This window comes from Branchiostoma floridae, chromosome 9 (assembly GCF_000003815.2).
Source record: "Branchiostoma floridae strain S238N-H82 chromosome 9, Bfl_VNyyK, whole genome shotgun sequence".
Taxonomy (NCBI): Eukaryota; Metazoa; Chordata; class Leptocardii; order Amphioxiformes; family Branchiostomatidae; genus Branchiostoma; species Branchiostoma floridae.
In genome coordinates, this window is record NC_049987.1 from 6,141,247 (window position 1) to 6,162,889 (window position 21,643).

Genomic DNA, 21,643 nt, shown 5'->3' on the forward strand with positions numbered 1-21,643 from the left:
TGATACGGAATGAAAACATTTTCCAATAGTTATTCATTTATTGATATTATAGGGTTATATTTGTTGATATCGCAGGGATATATTCACTTATGTCAAAGGGATATATTTGCTTATATCACACGGAAATGTTTGCTAAAGATATGACCGACATGGAAGTACGACATGACAGGGAAATATATGCTTATATTGAAGAGATATATTCGCTGATATTAGAAGCAAGTATTTGCAGGGAAATATGAAGATATTTGCTAATATCGCAGCGAAATGTGTATATTAATATGTCAGAGAACGTGCTACTAATACTGTAGGACTACTAGGAGTGTATTTGTTGATTTGTGAGCATCACCCCAGCTATCTGCCAGCATAATACAAATATGGTAATCTCCAGGCGTATTCAGATAGAGGTTCTTTGGCAACATTGACCTAATTCTGACGGGGTGTTGACAGGTCTGATTAATTATAGGCGGCATCTGGTGACCAATCATGACTGAAGTAAGCCTCGTGGACTTCCATATTGTATAATCATTTTATGATTGTTGCTATGATGTGGTCTATTAGTACAGAATTGACGCCGTGTCTTTTTGTTGACGATTGTGATTGTATCATTTTTGTTGTGTGATTGTAAATGACTTTTGCCATCACGTGTTGATACTGTACTGCAACGCGCAACTGCAGATTTGGATTTATTCGAAAATTAGTCAATTTGAAATCAAAGTTTTGTAACGAAAATGTAATTGATCTTCAACTATGAATGTCCTTTCTTTTTGAAAGCTGATTTCAGGCTTTCTGTTTGACTTCGCATTATTTGAAAATGTTTGTGACATACTTTAAACATACAGATACGATACAAATATCCTCCCTTTACGCACAGAGAGGAGGAGAAAGAGAAAAGGATTACTGTGCTGCTCTACAGATAATCCTGAATAGAATGATTCTCGTAATCCCTAAACTACCCTCCAAATAAATTACAGCCAAGTTTAACATATCATATATCGAACAACCATTGAACAAACTTCAAAAGGAGCGGTTAACGAAATACTGTATCGATCTTAAAAATAACTTTACAATGTGTTTCTTGACACTTGTTTGTCACCGTATACCTTAGTAACATTATTATTCACTTGATTTGGGTCAACAATTGACTTTTGATCTCTAGTAATCATCCGATTGGAACAGTGTCCTAAAAATATGGGTAATGATGCCGAGGGCTGATCTTATAGATAATATGTGCAGCGTATGTGTGAATACTTGTTCTTCAATTATCAGCCTTGATAAATCATTCTCTTCTTGTTTAGAGCTAAAACAATCGATCTAGATATTGAGCAATTATCCCTGGGCAATAGTAACACATACTTCAGGTCACCATTCCCATCATGTATCGCACAATGGTCTCAGCATGGGGGGAAACTGTTAGATTATGAATATTCAATTTCCTTGTTGATTTGATTTCCAAAAACCAAATATGGTTGATTTTGTTTTCATAAAAAGGGGGCTTTTAGAAAATAACATCCACGTCATTTGAGCGGTCATTGGGCGGATTGAGCGTTCATTTAACAATGTGCTGCCCGAAAGAAGCCAAGCTGCAGGGACGCTTTAAGCCAACAATAGTGTAAAAAAAAGAGCCCCGGTGCAGTATGAAAGAATTATGCTAGGGGTACCAAAATGAAAGTTCAGTTTCAGTACCCATTAACATACTTAATATCAATCCGTCCTTAGCTTTTTTTTAGTTATGCTGAACAAACTAGACACACAAACGTCGATCCGGAAACAAAGCCTTCGTGGTGAAGATAATGGATGGGGGACATTTAGAACGAGCCTTTTCCCGGAATCGAAAGGTGTGCAATACAAGACACTGCCGACCGGAGCGGCCAAGAAACCAAAGCCAACGCCACGGAGGCACAGGTGTAGCTTCCCTGATGCAATTACTTTTACCTCACCATCGATGCCAACACCTTTAATGACCCCGAAAGAGGAAGAATTATCGCCCCACCTTTTTAACTTCCGAAATTAATAGTGACCCTTAACCCTATTCTAAAAGCCTCAATTTCGATGCCTGTGTGAATCAATCAAAGCGTTCTTGGCTGCGCGGGTCGATTCGGGCTGCGACCCTTTTGTTAAAACAACAGGCGATTTATTGTGATTGTTACTTGGTGCACATACTACCTGGTACTCGTCCAGTTCCTTCTGTCTGTAGGTTCATACATGTACCTTCTTCAACTTCCCGTAGCAAGCATGTTTAAGGTCGGATGTTGCCGAACAGATAGCGACGATGATGCAGAATACACGAACGGGTTTTCATGTCTTTCCCTTCCACCTTACATATCAGCATAGATCCACCTTAGTTTGAGAAAGGCACCTGGCGAGGAGCGCATTAACCTGTGCGGAATAAATGTCCGCATGGCCGGTTCTGCATTCATCACTTTGGTTAATTCGTGACTACCGCATTCCGGCCACGTTCCGTCCGGCACTTATCATAAATGGCCGCTTGTCGGAGGAAATCCGATCTCAGGTCGAGCTCAAACGGGATAATGGCTTCACCCGCTGTTTGGGAAACAATATACGGACCGGGCAACCGGATTCTACAGGTTAATATGCTCTCATTTCAAGCTTTGCCTTGGCGCTGCGATGCTGCAGATGCTGCGGCTCAAACACAGCGATTACCTTCAAAACCGCTTCTCATTATGATTGAAAGCACCGCGCCCCGAACGGATAATAGTCCTCGGTAAGCTCCCAGCTACACCACCTGGCAGTTTAATTATTCAGAAAGATTCGCCTGATTACCTTATCTTTTACACCATATGTCAACACTCCGTAATAGAGCATTTACATGCAGACTCGCGGAGAGCAAAGACCTTTTACTGATATTGCCGTAGATTTGCCCGTAGTGGTTAGTGACTATTTCCAGTCGAACCGGGCGAGATTTAATGGACAAGGATGTGCAGGCCATCGTCTCCCGGATGATTCCCGTCATTACTTCTTGGTGAAATGCTCGAAAGGCGTGACTGAGTTATCCTTCAGCCGTGGCGTGATGGAAAAGTGGAAACGTTACGTGGAAACGGCGCGCGCATTACGTATTCACGGCTCGCATTAACGTGTTCATTCGGCTGGTAATGGCGGCTTTAATCTTACACATGAACATGTTTATGACACATTTTAGAACAGGTTGATGTTCCTCATTACGCGGCATGGAAAAGCAATAACGTATGATTGACGTTTATGAAGCACGACGTTTCCCTGCTGCGCGTTTTCAGCGAATTGATATTGTATTTTCCTGGAAAAAGCACACCTTGAACTACAAACTCTATAGTAGAATTTGATAATACTTTGTGCAAGGGCATTCAATTGTGCATTTTTGTGGTATGATTTCAGACACACTCTATGAAACTGAGTGTTATATAATAGATACCTGACTATCATATTCTGAAAGACTTTATACTACAATAGCTATATCCTCCAGTCTAATACCACACCCGTACTGTAGTATTCAGACGAGGGTGACATTGCTAAGTACAGATCAAAAGTATCTTCTTGCGTAAGGCAACGAAAGGCAATCCTTTATAAAGAGACACTTTTCTTTTTGAAAGTGTAACTTGTAATAGCAACTGTTTTTCTGACGTTTTTTCCCTTTGGACCAAGAAATTGAAGCTAAATCAAATCGGTGTCAGTAAGGAGTATCAGAGCTGTGTACTCTCTTGATGAAGTGATTGTTCCATTTTTATTTTGAACATAAACGTCATGAATTATTCTTTGTTCGCCGGTAGAACAACTATGTCCCTACTGTCGGTTCGGTTGTGTGGGTGCCAATGAATTTTTGAGAGTCCATCGAATTGTCAGATCACAGAACGAGATAGGTCGGGCCTGGCGTTCCTATCCGAAATATGCCTCAAGATTGCTTACTCGCCCAATCATAGCGGCAAGTTCGTGTTATCAACGGAAACCCCAATGGCGCCACGGACACCCTGGAGGGTGGAGTCTATTATTCACGCAATGTGCTTCTCTCTCACGAAGTTCGTACATCTTTCAGCTGGGGAGTTATGACTGCACTCCCGCGTGCTTACCAAGGAGAGGTGCAAATGGCGCGGACTTTGCCGAACTCTCGTCGACCCCAAACGAAACTCGGTATAATAACAGAAAATGTCAAATGTCAGTCCCTATCAGCGGCGAGGTTAGTCATTTACCAACCTGCCCCAAGCGCCGTCCCGCCCCGGTATTCCCGGAGACGTGCCGTTTGTCATGCCCGCTTCTCCGCTTCCTGGAAGACTACGCTAAAAGTCCTGCTGTCGGGCCTGTCAGGTTTCATTTTCAACCACGGTACAGAGCTTTCCTCAACGAGATGAGAAATGTCAGTCAGGTTCAAGGTAAATAAATATGCAAAGGTAGAACTAGAACCGGGTAGATACAATGTTTATATTTCAATATGCGGGAAATTTTGTATCATGTGCGTCTTTTATTTGTTCCAACCACAGTAGAGAACTTTCCTCAACGAGATGAAAAATGTCACTCAGGTTCAAGGTAAATATGCACGGGTAGAATTAGAACTGGGAAGATACAATATTCTTACCTTCGCCAGAATGGCAAGGTTATGTTTTAGGCGAGTGCGTCTGTCTGTTAACAGCATAACTCGAGAAGCCTTGGATGGATCCTGATGATATTTGTTAGGTTGGTAGGGGTCATAAAAACAAAGGTCAAGTTTGATAATAGGCCCCCTAGTGTCTTACTAAGGTACTGCAACTATTTTTGATATCTCGTTTTCAATATGCGAGAAATTTTGCATCAGGTGCGTCTTTATTTGTTTGTATACCTCACTTAATGATACGAGGCATGGCCAATTTATCATGTACATTTTGTTTGTTTAAAGAGGCTAAGGACTACCGCTCCTACTTGATTTATATATAACCATCTTCATGAAGCGCTGGTCATATTACGGCAAGTATGCTTGCTGAAATAGTCCGTTATACCGGGGAGTATATATACCACTAAGTGGTTAAAGATAATGGTGAACTATTAGTGCTACAATATAATGAAACAAAAAGGTACTTTTACTTCAACTGCAGAGTATGAACAGCGGGTAAACAGACCAGAAAAGGACACCGAAAACGAACCTTTCATTTCCATGATCTGACTTTTACATCAAGCCAGTTTCCTGGCCTTCTCCAGGCCTTAGCCACTGCTACACATAGCCGACCATGACCGTACGACCTTCTCCAGACCTTGCTTTGGTTGTGAATGAGTCGTGACCAAGGTTGGAAGTTGTGAGTTAGTCGGCTAGGTTGCTTAGGAGCCTTTAAAAGTTGTCTGCGTCAGTTAAGTATGAATTTTGAAAAAATTAATCAAAGTCAGGAAAGTTTTTGCTCATATGTGACCATAGACGCAAACTGGGGCTATGATAGCATGTATTCCAGGCTATACTCCCAACCCAGTACCAACCTTGGGAAGCCGTCTGGGGGAGGTCGTGGAATGATCCTGTTTGTGCGACAAGGGATTAAGTCCGAAAAATATGGACTCGCTGATCAAGTAAACATTTTCTACTTAACACTACTATGCAAACATCAAGTTAACAATCTGGAGCCAAAGCATTCGTTCTATTTCCTGTATCATATAGTCTATGTTACTTACTAATTATCTTTCGGGAATATGGCTGTTGGCTGTTGCAAGTGGCCGGCTTGCAGGCAGAGGGCGCTCATCCTTGGAATAGACTCTGATTAGGAAAATGTTAGTTTATCCCCTAATCAAATGCCCCGACATCATAATTGCAGTGTTAATTGTGCATATTATCCTAATCAAACGGAGGAAAATGTCCGTTATCTAATAACAGCAATGATTCGCCACAAGAACGTATCAAAAATGCACGATACAACTGTTCTCCAAACTGCCTTGAAAGTAAACCGTTCTTCACATGATTTACTGCTCTAAGAAGCTGCGCACGTCAAAGTCTGTCCATGAGTTTGTAGCGGAAACCTCCGTATCGGCTGGGAAAACAATCCATCGCCGCGCCGGTAATGGAAGGCTGCTTCTATCGATTACTAAAAGACCCTTTCTCATAGATGAGGGCCAAACGGCCGACCACTGTATATCACCCAGGCCAATCAGAAACGGAGCGAGGCCTTTCTGTGCCTGCCCATTAAGCAGGGACAATAGGACCCATCTGGGGCGGAAACGCACACGTGTCCGTTTCATTGTGTCGGATTCCCACAGCCAATGCCCTGTAAATTCCCGCTCCATTCACGTCAGTGTACGCTCCTGTCCCACCTGCTTCATGAGCAGCGTCAGACGGAGACGTCTGTGCGTCAAGACGCTCAGCTATCTCAACTATCAAATACAATTTCACTTTTGAGACTTTGACTTTACTTTCACCTGCATGTCAGGTTTATTGTTTATTTGTTTATTGCTTATTGACTTCTTAAGTTGTTGACAGCTTATCGCTGCAACATCTACTCTTCCAGTGGTAATAATTACACATTTGGACACATAATATATCAAACAACATATAACATGTCATTCAAAATATTGTAAAAAAGCATAAACAGCTTGCACTTTTGTCTTATGAAATACAGCACCCCCTTTCAAGACGCTCAATCTCATTATCTTATTGGCAAAAATTTACATATATAAATGTAGAGAATCCAAAAGTGTTCATTTCAGATCATTTAGTAATTACATAATTTCGTCGAAAAGGTTGAATGTCAAATCACTACCAGGAGAGGGAAGATGGCGAAGCACCGAGGAAAGATTATCTACAACTGATACATCATACTCTGTTTGATCTATACTTTATCCTGTAGTTACGTTTCCTCTGTGTCAGGTTTGGTCTATGATTTGGATGGTTCGCTTCATGTTTATGTTATGTAACTTTTTTGTAAACATTGTAAACAAAAGAAACAATAAAAAAGACGCACAACCATCAACTGTCACATAAAATTTCGCTTTCACCTTTTCGTTTTCTCTTGCTTCTGCTAAATACAACTTTCACTTTTGAGACTTTTGCTTCACTGTCACCTGCATATGTCAGGTTCAGCTTGTAATCTCCAGCAGATTCCTCGCGGTGGCAAATTTTTCCCTCTGCCGGCTGAAGTCCTTCCCCAGCTTATGTTACTGTTTTAAGCCACCGGAGGAATCTGCTTGGAGATTATCAGCTTGCACTTCTACCTTATCAAATACAACACCCCCTTTAAGAATTTTACTTTCACGTTCGTTTGTATATATCAAATACAAATTCCATTTCTAACGTTCACTGTCACTCCCTTCCCTTCACAAGTACCTATCGGATATAATTTCATTCTCATTTTCATCATCTAATACAACTTTCACTCTTTCTCTGTTACCGTGTGACCTTCATTCTTCATTATCATGGTTCAAGTGGTTTTCAGTACCTTCCGCTCATTTACTTAATATTGTCTATGCCTACTGGTTTACTTGCATTAAAATGCACGTAAAACAAAGAACTTAAAACCTGGAAACGACCAATGTAAGATTAAGGAATCTCCTGTAATAGCATCAAAGCCGTTTAGAATAAAGTGCAGATGGTCTCGTTATTAATTTCAACTTGTAACATGTATGTTGAAATGAAGATTACTAGATTTTGAAAAGATGACAACAAAAGGTGGGAAGACTCGCTTACGCATCGACATGATGTCTGAGGCTTTAATGCTAGGCTTGGTTGCAGTACGGTAAACGAAATTCTATCGCAAACATGCTACTTCTTTTGGGTTTTGTTTTTATGGAAATTCAGGGGAAAATATATGTGTGTTCGCAACAATAAGTTACAGTCAATGATCACTGCTGTATAGGGAGTAGTTTGAAAGGTATTTTTTTTCCTACGACCCGTAGCGCGCAACGAACAGCAATATCTGTTCTCAAGGCAAGAAAACATATGGATGTGTAACAATCGACTACAGAACATGAATTTTCCCTCATTGCTCGGGATTTACTCCATGACAATTGTGCCCACCCATTACACAGAGCCATGTAGACAATGGTTATTGGAGTGGAATCGGTATCTTTAGAAAAGGAAATATTATCATTTCGTGCTCTTTACATCCCTTTGTCGCCGACTAACACGTTTAAAGGGTTTACCGATATTACGCGTTTCTCTGCAAATAAATATATATGTGATTCTAAGCAGTATTGATTTTTTTCCTTTCAACATTCGGTATCATAAAATGTTATGTAATCTGATCCCCGTATTACACTGTAGTTGTCACTGTGCCAGCCATTGAAATTACGATGAAAACGTATAATTTGTTAAGAAAGGACATGTCCTAACACTAGCTATGACCCAAGCCCCTGAACATACACAAAAGAAGAAAATGCGAAGCAAGTAGGTCCAACCTGAAATCTTCAATGATACTCGTCTCTTCATAAGTAGTCAGTTTGCTAGCGTTACAAACACTGAAACACCATTTCCACTAATACAGCTGATGCCACAAACATTTGCAAGTTTATAGGCTAGACATTCCCATGCATGACCCAACGAAGGTTACACCATTGCTGCAGACACAACGCTCCTGGCGAGGTAAATAACAACACGAGTTGAAAAACGTTCTACCGGCGTCATGGCAACGACCATCACGTATTTGACCCGTAGTTTGTGGGACCTTAATTGAGGTGGTCCCCCTCCGTGCGATCGCATATTTAACACTAGGCCGTATTTCCTCCCTCTAACGTCGGGGCTAAGTTATAATATCCCCGCCCGGTTGTATAAAGTACACCACAAATTGGAAAGTATTGATGGACCAGCTTGTAAGCCTGATTGGGGTTGACTCTCAGTTTTCACGACTACCATATGGTCGCTTACACAGAAATAAGAGCAAAGATACGTCGAAACCCGCAGAATTTAAACCAAGAGTACATAAAGGGATATCTGGTATAGGATTGCAAACCTTGCTGTCTGACGCTGTACTGTTTCCTTGATCCCTTCACAACACAAAAAAAAAATTAGGGGAAACGTTGCTTTCTTATTGCGGCATTTGCGCAAAACGCCTCTCGAGTAGACTATCTTTTTTCTTGTAACAGTCTGTCATTCGTATACAAGTATTCCTTATTCAGTTGTCTAAACCCAGCAAAAGCAAAACGAAGAGCATATACGAATGGATACTATGCAGTCTGCAGGAGAATGTTAGGTCCATCCGTTACTTTTTCTTACGACATTCCTGTTTCTTAATTAGGTTTTACTAAATTCAGTTTTAAAACTACCCCCATGTACGAAGACCAGTGTGTTATGACATTATCTTACCGTTCAGACAGGTTTGCAGATTTTCAGGTGTTAACCTACTCTCGGAATCTTCGTGAAAAGGTCACTACCCAGACGAAATAAAGCGACGTACATTAGCCTGGTTCTGTAATAAATAGATCATGTTGTTGCAGAATACATTACAAATGACCTATGTCATATATTTTGATTTGATTCAAGTTGATTACACATTTTAAGATTTAGCTGCTAATTTAATTTCGTGAATAATGGGATTGTAGTTCTCGATTGGTGTTGATACATTTTATCCGATTTAAAGCAGGATTTCTTAATATCAGACCTCTCGTATACTAGCCGAACGTATCTATACGTTACAGTGAAATAACTGTGATATGGTACATAAAAACTTCATGGTAGATTTAGAATCCTTAAGATTGCTTGTTCTTAGACCAAGACTAGAAGCAGAGTTGCTTACATTTAGGTAATCAAAACTACAGGCGGACTTACTTACGCTTAGACCAAGATTAGAGAAAGAGTTGCTCTTCTAAACTAGAGGCGGGGTCATGTACCCTAAGATCAAGACTATAGAGGCAGGGTCGCTCAACCTTAGAGTCGCTCATCCTAAGAGTCGCTCATCTTTAGAACAAAACTAGGGGCTGGATTGCTCACCCTAATGAGGCCAGGGGTAGGGTTGCTGACCCTTGGAGCAAGACTACAGGTTGTGTTGCTCACCCTTCAACCAAGACTAGAGGTAGAGATGCTCAAATCTAGACTAAAACTAGAGGTAGGTTTGCTCACCCTGAGGTCAACGCTACACTAGACGCATGGTTGCTTACCCTTATAGCAACACTACACTAGAGGCAGGCTCACCCTTCGGCCAAGACTAGAGTTGCTCAAATCTAGACTAAAACTAGAGTTAGGTTTGCTCACCCTGAGGTCAACGCTACACTAGACGCATGGTTGCTTACCCTTATAGCAACACTACACTAGAGGCAGGGTTACTCAACGCTCACACCGGGGAGGGCCTACTAATTTCGATAAGTGTGGCAGGACCTTAAACTGTGCTCAACTGTTGCTCTCTTCACAGGGTGGCTTCGACTTTACGTTTGGTTTGGACATCCCTGCCGAGACTAAGCACTCATTCTTTAAATACCTGAGCCAAGTCAGGAAATAGGTGTATAGTGCCTTTCACAGGGCACATCAATGGGACCTGCTATGGATTCAAAACCTTAGATGCCAGAAGATTTAGACTCCAAGTTAATAACCTCAGCCATAAGACCACCTTGCCTCCTTTTGCTGCCATGTCCGCTGACATGGAAAGAGTAGCTCTATACAAGGAACGCCAAAACAGTTATAAAAAGGTTGAATATTACACATAACACAATCTTTGTGACGTGGTTTCTGCGCAAAAATATTATTCAAGCAAGTGTCTTTCTTATCTCCTCGTAAGGCATAGTATCAATCAAATGATATAAACGCTTGGAATATCAACCAATGAATAATTGAAATTAAAACGGTATCTATGATTTTTTCACCGACCTGGGAACAGCTCTATGCACTTCTAAATGTGCGGTCTCAACGGAGCTTGATTGAGTTTCTAGTTTCCACTCTGGACTTTCATCTGGAAGATTTCCTTAATTAAATCTGACAGTGTTGATCTCAGGTCGTTACCATAAGTACTGACTTTATCCCATCCAAGCCGTAGACTGTCGTTAAATACTACAACGCTTGTGAAAAAGAATATGTATCAAGTCTTTGATGAAATCAGACAAAAAAGCTTATTGATATAATATTGCTGTGTTTATCCTAACTGAGAGTTTTCTCATTAAACCAGACAATAAACAAATCAATCACTAGTTTTGTTGTGATTCCGCACATTACAAATGCCTCTGGATATCACTTAGAATCCTCTGCATGTGTGTTGATCCCCATGCTGACTGCAATCAATCTTACAAATCCTCAAATCATAATTAATACCTCGCCTACAAATTACAAGTCACCCGTACCGATATCCTTGTATTTTGCCCCATTGTCTGTTTGCTCTATGTTAATTTTCTCTAGATTTCCCCAAAGTTTACAGTGAACGGTAAAGCGGCTTAAACACGCAGAACATACCTTATCAAACGTGCCGGGTAGGGGCCCAGGAAAAGCCCTAATATTACTCACGGTAATAAAGGTGAATTATCCATAAATCTGGCGAGGACGGGACTTGGCCGGCGGGATAATGAAGGTTGCACGGGACTGCGCTACAGCGAGCCGCCGTCAATCTGTTCCAGTCAGCACCGCGAACTAACGACTCGGAAAATAAGTCGGGTCGTTCATGCTGTTACTTCACGCTGTATGAAACTCAATGTTTCCGAATGATTCGAAATAAGTCTTCATTTCAAATTTGGTATATATGATGTGTGGTAACTTAACCCTTTAAGAAAATGGGATGCTAAAATAGCAACTGTTGGGTCGACGGGGCAAAATAACCTGTTTAAGATACAGTGCTATGGGATCATAGGCTCGAAATAAGCGTGCAACGCTTCATATTAGATAAATCTTAGTTACATGCCCTTACACTTTATGTAATCTAACATGCATACAAATTCCAAGGGCAGGTTGCCAAGAATTATGGCCCTTTTAAGCTACATTTTATCACGTAAAAAATATATATCTAATTCGTCTGTTTTTCTGTTTTATTTTCATTTTTTTCATCTTGGTATTCAAATTATACCGAGTGGAGAGTTGAGTATCGATCGTGCAGACCGATGTAAATAAAATCGGTTACTCCTAAGATTAAAAATGTAACTCCACGGCGAGATCGATTGTTGTGGAGACGTGTGCGGATTGTTAAACCGGCGCGCTCGGCAGATCCGCACTTCGCCCAACCTAAGGGATCGCCCCCGGAAGGCGAAAATCAATTCCGTTTCATCTCCTTATGCATCCAAGTCCTGGACGTGACGACGTATTTGTCAATAAAAATTCTGGTCCCCCCTCACGGGTGACCCTGCCTGACGAGAGGAGGCCCAACTAAGCACGTTCTGGTTTAACCCCGGGGTTCGTTACTGCAGCTCTCGGCGCGCGCGGGCACATTCCTCGCACGATCACGGTCATGTCGTGCGATTTTCTATTACAAACGACCATCGACAAAAATATGCTCAACGGCAACTTTTTTTCTCCTCTTCACAAGACAGCTGAATTTTGCACGACAAACTCACGACTTGCCCACGACCACCCTCATGATCAGTTTCAAGCCGGCAAACGCCTTACACCACCAAATGTGACCCTGTCCGTATTGTTTACGGTCGGGGGAAAGTAAGAACGTTATCGCCAGTAATTAATACAATTTTAGAATACCCACATATGGAACCTCCCGCGGGAAATCACGCCGCACATCCAGACGAATTATTTATGGCCGTGAATTTGACGTTGACGTTGATGGGAAGACTACGCGGTTCGATGAGGGAGTTTATGAATCCGCGAAGTTGGGCGGATTGTGATGAGGTCTCAACAATCTTGATATCACCTGGTTCGGGACGGAGTAGACCGGCTTTATCCGGCGTATTAAGAGTCAATTTATCTAGCGGGGTAGTTTGGCGGGGAGGGGGAACCTTATCGCGGCTGTGTTAACAGAAAGCTGGCCTGGCGGTGACGGGGATGCGCAGGAGGGACATCGATTGATATTCCTCGCTTCTTTTTTTACAAACACAGTGTGATGATATATGAACCAACTAAAAATTGAAATCATCAGATGTTGCTTGGCGTCCGGAAAGCAGATACCTTTGCATTTCCGGAAGTCAGATATTCTCCCATATCCAAAAGTAGATACAAATTTCTTCGACATTCCCATTGTTACTTTCCTTCGCCAGAAATTTGATAATTTCACATTCCAGAAAAAAAGCTGTCATATTCCCAGAAATCAGATACTTTCAGATTCCAGAAAAGCAGATGCTTTCACATATAGAAAGCAAATACCTTTACATTTTGCTTTCAAATACATATAAGCAAATATTTTCAAATTTCGGGGAAAGCTGATGCTTTTATATTAAATTTCCAAGAAAGCCGATACTTTCACATTACGAGGAAGTATATGCTTTCTCAGAATCGAAAAAGGCAGATGCTTTCATACTAGTCCCCCCTCAAAAAAAAATGCTTTTACATTCCCGGAAAGCAGGTACTTTCATCTTTCCGGAAAGCAGATACTTTCACATTGCCGGGAGGATGATATTTTTCACATTAGGCCACAGCAAGTAAATTTTATGGATGACATCCTCTGCAGATTGCAAAAATAGTGCGATAGGGCGAAAAAAAAACAAGATGGGTGAAAAAAACAAGATGGCTACATTTTCAAAAATAGGCACCATAAAGTTGTAATGACTGTTGTAAAAAGAATTAAAGGGACAAAACATGGTATCAGAGCCAACAAGGCATTCATTCCTGTATTTAAGACATGTACTGGTGTGGTAAAAGTGACACTAGTGTGGTAGACTGGCATCACCAACAAAGCTGGTAACCACACTCATAGCTTCCATATTGGTATCACTTATACAACTATCCAATAAGTTTCATTTCTACAACTACAGTCCTGGGTACCTCGCAGGTGTCACTTCTACAAGTACAATTATTAGGCTACAACACAATATAATTTGCTCATTTTGGTACTTTATCGTCATGTTGACCATCCCTGCAGAAGAAAAAAATCTTGTTTTTTTTTCTGAAATCAGGCGAAAATTAATGCGCGCGCTGATGTCATCCATAAGATTTACTTGCTGTGGCCTTAGTGGAAATCAGTGGCTAGCGGCTACTCAAACATTACCAAAATGCTAATACTTTCACATTCCTGGAAAGCTGATGATTTTACAGTCCACGAAAAGCAGATTTTGTCACAGTCATAGAAAACATATTCTTCCCGAAGTTCCACATTTTCGGAATGAAGGTCATCACCATATCATATCTTGTCGAATGAAGGAAGAAAGGGATGAATGTGAAGTTCCGCAGGAGAAGGCTTAGCTGAGTCGTAATAACGTTAGCCGTGTGGAACTGGTATGGTAATGTTCATTAGATTATACAAAATCATATCATATACATTTCAATTACCACTTTAACTTTGAGTTGCGTTCAAACCATGATAGTTGACTGTAACTGACGTCAGGACTTGGCCATGCTTAGATAAGGACTTCCCTGAATTGTGAGGTACGACGTGGGTGGACCCGGGTAGGAACGTCATAGACAGTCACGGTCTTTTCTCACCATCAAATTTTAATTTTCCTCAACGCTCCGTAAAAACTTAAATAACTGTTTTACTATCGTGCCGAGCTATATATATGTTTTCCTGCTGCAACCTTAGATGACGTCAGCCAGGCTTAAGTGTCGGTTATGACGCAACAGGAGACCGTTAGGCCGTTTTTACGGGGTAACGCGGCCGCTGTTCATTACCGGGGATAAATGCGCCTCCGGCCAGCGCGAGATTACAGACGGTTTGCAGCAATTCAAAACAAGCCCCGCTATAAACACTCGACTATTATAGAAATTAAGCTTTTTTTTAGACAGGATATGGGAGAGTTAGAAAGTCACGGCTGTACACCGCTCTTAGTTTCAAGGAAGGATAGATAGAAATATGCATCACAGCATATTATATTTCTCCCTTTCAAAAGAAGCATGCGTGATAATTCTCTTATGAAGTCAATGCTGTAAACCATGATGTATTTCAACATTCGACATCATAGCTGACCCTTGAGTAATTTAATAAGGTGATCTAAAGACCTTCTTATCCTAATTGTGAAAGACACGGTGAACTATACGCTGAGATATATTGCTAACAACATTTTTCTTGAAACCTATCTAAGTTGCCTTCTTTATGTGCGTCTAAATCTGTGTTTTCAGTTTGTTCCTAGATGTCTAATTGTCAGAATTAGACAAAGCAAAATTCCGCTAGTTCAGAGTATTAAATGTGGTTAGGGCGCATGCGCACTGTATGGAGCCGTACTGTAGTGACGTAAGCCATGACGTAGTCGTGACATAGGCCCCGTCACCACCTCACCCTTTGATCTGGCCAAACACTCTACAGAAGTAAATGAAGTCTTCCGGAAAAGGCTTTTTGAAAGGTCTATCGCTTCTAACAACAGAGATAGCGGCAGGCAATGGGATCTAAATGACTCATCGGCCGTGACAGCTGAAAATAATGCGGAAAGATTGGCGAGTGATTCTCCGAGAAGAAGAAGTAGTGGCCTCATCTTAAGTGCTCTTAAAGCCACGAAGATCCTTCCGGAACTGCGCGGCTCGGGACGCATGAAAAGTGGCGATCACTCTGCGCATTTTGGTTGGTATATTTAGAAGCGAAGTAATGGGCACGACTGCATTGAAAACCCATAAAAGATAACAGGGACACAAATGATGTGAATGCATAAGCACGGAGACCCTTCACTGCCCACAGGAGCACAAAACCCGGACGCAATGTTGTAGTAGAATGTAAACCGTACAATAAAGAGAGGGATGCACTTCATAAATCTATCCTAACTCTCTCTATCTCATGCACTGATCAACATTTAGAAACTTCAAGTGAAACTAATTTGCACCTTACGCACTGAGAAAGATTTGAAAAGTGAAAGTCATTTCCACCTAAAGCACTGAGAAAACAGAGAAAGATTTGAAAAGTAAAAGTGATTTGTACCTCATGCTGATCCTTGTCCCTGAAAGTAGGACGACTACCTACATGAATCTTTAAGAAAGTCGCTATGACGTCAATACAAACATCACGACTACACCGTGGCGATGACGTCACCGTTCGCTAAACACGCCGCAGATCAAACGATAACATAAACGTCCTTGGGAAACTCAATAGAAAATACAAGTTACCTGAGATCACCTGAATAACGTAACAACGTCATTTTCAACTCACATTTTTATATATTTATCTACAAATATTGGATACATATCGATAGTTACTGCAGTCGTTTAGAGCCGACTATTGGACCCCATGACAAGTAAACGGAATACAAACTGAGATGAGATCATTAATAATACAAGATGGGATAAAATTCAGTTGTACAAGCAATACGGAACAAATGAATAGTGAAACTATAAATCCTAAATGTGTTGATAATGATAGGAGGATACACAAAACCCAAACTTCAAATCCAACCCATTGAAGAAACCGAGGGTCAAAGATCAGATTGAATGAAATTATGATGACAGTTTATTTTGCTACTGGCTTAAGCAAGCGTTGCAGCTTTAAATGGGCATTCCACTCCAGAAGGGAGTCTTGTTTTCCAATAGATAATGTGTCAATGAATACGTAATCAGCCGAATTTTGTGGAATTCACCTTGGGATGAATTACGTGATGTGTACAATAATGACACTCACTAAACCCATGCAGACCCTACCCATGCATTCCCTATACGCATAGACACTGTTTATCGTACATATTTTCGGAATAAATGAGGTACGCTAAGCACACCGAGAAGGCAAATTGCTCATAAGATAGCAAAGAATACAAGAACAAGAAGAGATTTCTTAGCGAACCTGAAATTAGTTTTGTAACCTTACCTAAAAGTTTTGCATTGTATTCAGCCATAGGATTAATTCAATTAGAGGGTAATTGGGGAGTTTAGTAGAAGACTTAATGCTTTTGAGGCATGTGGAGCAACTGGATACTTTATCGTATAATGTGAAGTAGTATGCAGTTATCACTTCCTAAAATTAATATCTATCGGAAAATAACACTCCTGTGTGGAGTGGAATGCCCCTTTAAGAGGGAGATTGTTGTGTGATAGTTGTAAAAGGTACAATGTAAGGCAAGTTAGATGACGGTTGAACTATTGCTAATATCTAAATAGCTAGTCTACTACAAATGTATATGTATCAATATATATAACAGTAAAGACAAATCCCATACCAATACTCATAGAGCCTTATGTTGACAAGAAAATGCTTTGACCAACTGGTCACGATACGCCTCCGTAAGACCACGTTCTCGAAGCAAATCGGGTCGGTTTTCTTGTAAATGACCAGATGTTTGGTAAAAACTTTACCCTTTGCGCTAGAATCCACCTTTGAATAAGATAAACGGCATATAGTAATGCGATATATAATGTATGGTCACGAGGGTGTACCGAGCCAGAATTAACTCCGAAAGAACGAACAAAGTTCCTCCGAACACTTCGGCATGCATACTGCCTGTTCAATGCGTATACGGTATGAGGCGGTCGTTTGACATTGCATGATTGATGTTTTTAGATTTGTCAATTAATTTTGTTTGATATCAAAAGTGTGCTAAGCAAGTACAATATGTACAGTATTCCAACCCTTCAGAGGCCTAGCTGACATGTGCAGAGATATTTACCAGATGTTGCTATACGTCTTGAAATACGGCAACTGCCTGTCTGATGCGTAAGACTGTGGTTTACCCTGATTTGACTTTCCACCGGTTGTGATAACAACGCGTTGATTTTCATTTAGTGTGCTTCAAGTACTGTTTGTTGGATTTTGGTAATTATTATGCAATGTGCCTGTGATGTTGATGTTGTAATCTCCATCCTCCCCAGCCAAATGTGATCACAGGTTTTGTCCCTTTCGCCCAAATTAAGAAAAAAAAGAACGATCAGTTTATCACGTATTGTCAACATATATTCTTAAACGCTATAACATATTCACTTGTCTTGTCACGCGAGCAAAATAATTTGATACGTTGAAGGCTATTCGTTATAGAATAAATATAGTTCAGGAAGATATAACCTAAAATCGCCTTAAAGGTCTACTACGCAGTTTTTTGCGCTCAAATTTGAAATATTCTAGAACTAAGAAATCTCAGATTTACTACTACTTTTTGACACTTTTTGACACTTTTGTGTCATTATTTCACATTTGCAACGTAGAGAATTAGCCTACAAACATTTCGTCCTACGCGCGCTGTAACTTGTTGACCCCCTAGTTAGGCACTGGTGAGAATTCAAAGAAGAATTAATCATCAACGGTTATTGGTCGGGAATCTCCGGTGAGTTCCGGGTGCGGTGAAAGGTCATGGTAAACCACGTGACCAATCTCCGGGTAGGCTCGGGCAGACTCGGGACTACTCGGATTTCGTCGGTGAAGAAACAAAATGGCTGAAACCCAGCGCGGGCATGCAGATTCCCAGGTTTTCAAACGCGCTCGCACGGGGAAAACATCGACTCCTGACATGCCTTGAATAGTGTTCCATAACGTGGTAGGCTTGATTCAAGTAACTATGTAAAGAAATGGCCGGAAAATGGATTTTTTGTTTTCAGTTTGAAGCGCAAATAATTGCGTAGTAGACCTTTAAAGGTGTAGAAATCAGAAGGTCAAATGTATTTTAGAATGGGTACATTTTTTTAGAACAAACGATAGATAAAGTTACAGAGATCCTTGTGCTTTCGTCGTGCAAGTTAGGGATTCTATATGCTGTTTTCAAAGCAGCACCAACAATGTCCACGTATGTCTGATGATGATGAAGATGGGAACATCTGGACCGTTAAGCAACAGCCTGATTTAAACTCTTTTTATTTCCGTGTGTTTGAATGTTTTATTTGGAGAAGGGTTACAAAAGACCTCGTACTTTTGATGCACCAGATTAAGTTTCCAAAGAAGCATCAACAATGCCCTTCTTTGTATGATGATGATGATGATGATGATAATGATAAAAAGGTGCCCTGGTAAACAACACGGTCCTGCCTGATTTACACCCTTTTTACTTCTGTGTGATTTAATGTTTTGATTTGTAGAAGGCTTGCAAAAGACCTCATACTTATGTCTTACCAGTAAAGTTTTTAAAGACGCACCAACAATGCCCTTGTTTATATGATGATGATGATGATGATGATGAAATGTACCCTGGTAAACAACATGGTCCTGCCTGATTTACACCCTTTTTACTTCTATGTGATTTAATGTTTTGATTTGTACAAGGCTTGCAAAAGACCTCATACTTATGTCTTACCAGCAAAGTTTTCAAAGAAGCACCAACAATGCCCTTGTGTGTATGTGATGATGATGATTATGATTATAGGCAGCTAAGTAAGCAACACGGCTAGATTATTCCTTCTGTGTGTTTTAATTTGTAGAAGGCTGACAAAACACTTCACACTTTTGTCGTCCCAGTAAAGTTTTCAAAGAAGCACCAACAATTCCCATGTTTGTATGGTGATGATGATAATAAAAAGGCACCTTGGTGAACAACATGGACCTGCCTGATTGAAACCCTTCTGTGTGTTTCAATGTTTTGATTTGTAGAAGGCTTGCGAAAGACCTCATACTTTTGTTGCACCAGATTAAGTTTCCAAAGAAGCACCAACAATGCCCATGTTTGTATGATGACGATAAAAGGGTACTTTGGTAAACAACACGGTCCTGCCTGATTTAAACCCTTTTTACTGTGTGTTTGAATGTTTTGATTTGTAGAAGTCTCATACTTTTGTCTTCCCGCTGAAGTTTTCAAAGAAGCACCAACAATGCCCATGTTTGTATGATGACGATGATGATGATGATTTAAACCCTTTTTACTTCTTTGTGTTTTAATGTTTCGATTTGTAGAAGGCTTACGAAATACCTCGTACTCTTGTCGTGCCAGTTAAGTTTTTTTAAGAAGCACCAGCAATTCCCTTGTGTGTATGTGATGATGATATAAAATAGATCCATCTCTCAGGTTGAGCAACAGTCTGTCCGCTGGCCTGGCGTGATGGTCGCCTGATATCGACATGTACCTCTGCCGCACAAATTGGATTGTGCGCGCTGGAGATGTACAATAACAAGAATGATCCACAGATAGACCGGCCACGCCGTCCTCCATATCTCCCCAACTCCGCACCACATTCTGGTCCCCATCCGTCATCAGTCTGTGGGACCTGGTGCCCGGGACATCCGGGGTGCCTGCGTGGCGCGAAAAAAACTCCTGCCTCAACTTAATGAAAAGATGGCGGGCCGGCTGCAGCAAGCACGTTCAGAACGGAAATTTCATCTTCAGGGCCGCTCAATAGGTCTTGCATCCTATCGATTGAGCGCGCATGTAGTTAGGTTGGCTGCCCCGCGTAACCAGGGGATCTATAGAGTATAAAATACCCCCAAAATGACAATAATAAAACTCACGCTCACACACATACAAACACACACACACACAATGGCAGTCCCTGTCACGGCTAGGCACACGTCAGGCACTGGAGTTAATGCGGGGAAGGGAGTCATTCTTTAACTATTCAACACAGGGAAATATGTAACAACGGGCTAAAGCACTCTCACTGATGCCGCCCGGCTTGGTACAATAACCTGTGAATTTTGCTCATGCCTGCAAACAGGTATTAGGTAAACACTTTCCTATCGATCTCGTCTGCGTGACAATTATATGGCAATTTCTTCTTCTCTCTCATTTTCTCCCAGACCTTTCGCGATGGTCTTGAATAATTTCCAATGCTGTCAACAGTAGGCAGTGGGAAGAATCAACCGGTAGATATCTCAGCTCAGCCCTGGGAACATATCGCTGGAAACTCGCTGCGTGCCAGCTCAGACCTTGTGCAAATTTACCAGCAAACCGCCTTAACGCGCAGCCATACAACATCTTCTACATAACAGGTAATACCAACAGCATATTCATCCCTCATTACCTCTCGAGTCGAACGATTGCGGTTCATTCCCCTGTAATTTTCACATATTCTCCGTGAACGCTGAAGCTAGCCAGCCATTACTGCTAGATACGTTCGCTAAATCAACACATAAGAAGGCAAGAAACCTTCCCACAGTAACTTACCTTTCCGCCATGATGTCCTGGAAACAGGTGCAAAAATGCGCGGCTGTAAAAAAAGGCAGGGGGACCCCGACTGGTGAATATTCCCTCACGGTGCGCTCTGTCTCCGTGTTCCGGCCGTTCTCTCGACTCGGGCGGTCCCAGATCGGGGGGAAAGCTCGGCGCTGACAAGCTAGGATCCTACAGGAAGGTACCTGTGGGCTGAAGAAGGCCAGAATCCTGGCCAGGAAGCAGGCGCGTTCGGTGCTGGCTCGGTGAGGCCCTCTGCACGGCGGTGCACCCCAACATAAATCACTTCACGCGAGGCACATAGCTTTGCGCGGGACCACCTCAATCTTTAAAGAGCTATTTCACTATTGATAACACAACAAGGCGTTTTCTAATGGAGAACGCACGGTGAAAGCCAAATGGGCCTTTCAAATTATCGCAGCTCGCCGCTACTGTGGCGGGTCTTGCCCAAGATGGTGGCTCGCCGTGCGTTTTATATATTCTTCACGTTCGGCAAGTTTTGGCAATGGTCGCGCCAGCGGGGGCTCGGGGCTCCCTCTGTACGCACTTGACACCCGTTCACACAACCATCCCCGATCAACTCGGCTTCATATATTATGGAAGCAAAGAGGGAAAGGAATGTTTCACCGTTCAATTGGCATCTGAGCGTTCATACCCGTATCGTAGATCTCTTAATGAAAGAAATGAGTATATTAAATGACTGCATAACTAT

General features: G+C 41.5%; 1 protein-coding gene across 1 annotated transcript in view; it reads right to left on the reverse strand.

Annotated features, from left to right (window-relative positions):
* LOC118422798 (glycine receptor subunit alphaZ1-like) overlaps positions 1-21,382 on the reverse strand; it is a 72,882-nt gene extending 51,500 nt beyond the window's left edge. Inside the window, exon 1 of the mRNA XM_035830565.1 lies at positions 20,926-21,382. The gene's annotated coding sequence lies outside the window, so the exon portion shown is untranslated. The remainder of the gene's footprint in view (positions 1-20,925) is intronic.
* Between the last annotated feature and the right edge of the window lie 261 nt (positions 21,383-21,643).